Source organism: Brassica oleracea, chromosome C2, assembly GCF_000695525.1.
Source record: "Brassica oleracea var. oleracea cultivar TO1000 chromosome C2, BOL, whole genome shotgun sequence".
Taxonomy (NCBI): Eukaryota; Viridiplantae; Streptophyta; class Magnoliopsida; order Brassicales; family Brassicaceae; genus Brassica; species Brassica oleracea.
In genome coordinates this window covers 9117924-9119373 of record NC_027749.1, presented here as the reverse complement: position 1 = coordinate 9119373, position 1450 = coordinate 9117924, and positions in this window count along the sequence as shown.

Sequence of the window (1450 nt, the reverse complement as noted above, 5' to 3'; positions counted from 1 at the left end):
AGAGTCCCTGGTTGGTTTAAATCAAATGAGAGAAAACACTGTTCATTGGGTGAGAGATGAAAGTGGGTGTATTTTGGGTTTGAGAATGAAGAAAAAGATTGGTAGAACTTGATACTACTAAAGAAAAGGGTAGAATGATGAGAACAAAACATTGTGTGCATGAATTGCTCCATTTCTTAGATAAATTTTGCATAATGATCTTGCTCCCATTCTTGAGTGTGAGTCACTATAAATAATGCATTTGAAACCTATTTTTCTTCACATTAGACCATCTTCTCTCACCAAACCAAATGATTGAGATCAAATATCTATTTGCAAGAATTCACCTTGTGTGTGTGTGTGTGTGAATAAATGTGAGGGTTGGCTATGAAACTTGTTGATTGAATGGCAATGCAACTTGTGTAAAGATTAAAAGTGTCTTGATAGGCCTTGAGAAGCTAGAGTGTACTAAGAGGGTTGCTCATGCTATTTGCTATATATTCCTTGGGATGTTATGTTGAAGGCTAGAAAGTGTTCTTTTGGTTGTGAGTTCCCATTTTCAAACATCTCTCCCTTTAGCCCTTGAAAGTTTACTTACAGACAAGTAAATGACAAGTTTGGGGGAGTTGATGTCTTGAGAATTTTACATATTTTTAAGCATGATTTCCATACTCATTTAGATCATTTAAGATGCATTTAGAGTCTAATTAGGTACATAGCATATGCATGTGTAGTATGTTAGGTTTGGAAGAGCTCGAGTTGAAGTTTGGAGAGTTTGATGGGTAAGCATGAAGAAAAGGGGCAAAGGCAAGAAGATGGACCAACCGCGGACAACCAGGTCGGACTGGACCAGGCCGCGGAATCGCTCCCGAGAGATCAGCAGAGACGGACCATCCCGCGGACGGAATCCGCGGAAAACACCAGTCTGCGGAATCGGACCAGAGAGCTTGAGGTTGGTGTGGTCGGCCGCGGGCGTGTACTGCAGACGAAGGCAGTCCGCGGATTCTCTCCCGAGAAGTCGAGTTTTGATGGGACAGACCGCGGACCACGGTCGCGGGTTGGAGCCGTCCGCGGTCGATGCCAAGACCAGCTCACCCATTTGCCTTTCGGGTCAAACCCGGGTTTGTCGGGTCGACCCGGTTCGAGTTTTAAGCTACTATAAATACATTTTAGACCTAATTTTAGAGGATATCTTGTTTTCTCTTAAAAATACATTGATATTTTGGAGAAAGTTTGAATCTTTAGTAATATAATCTTTATTTCTTGAGTAATATGAGTCTATCTCATCTTCTTAACATGATTTCTCTTGAATCTATTATGGGTTTAAGGTTCATCATGAAGATTAGTGAGTAGACTCTTTTTAGATTCATGGGTTAGGATGATTAGGATGATTAAGTGATGATCTAGAATGTTTAGAGTAGATTAATATGTTTCCTTGCTTGATTGAGTGATCTTAATGCTAATCTAGAGT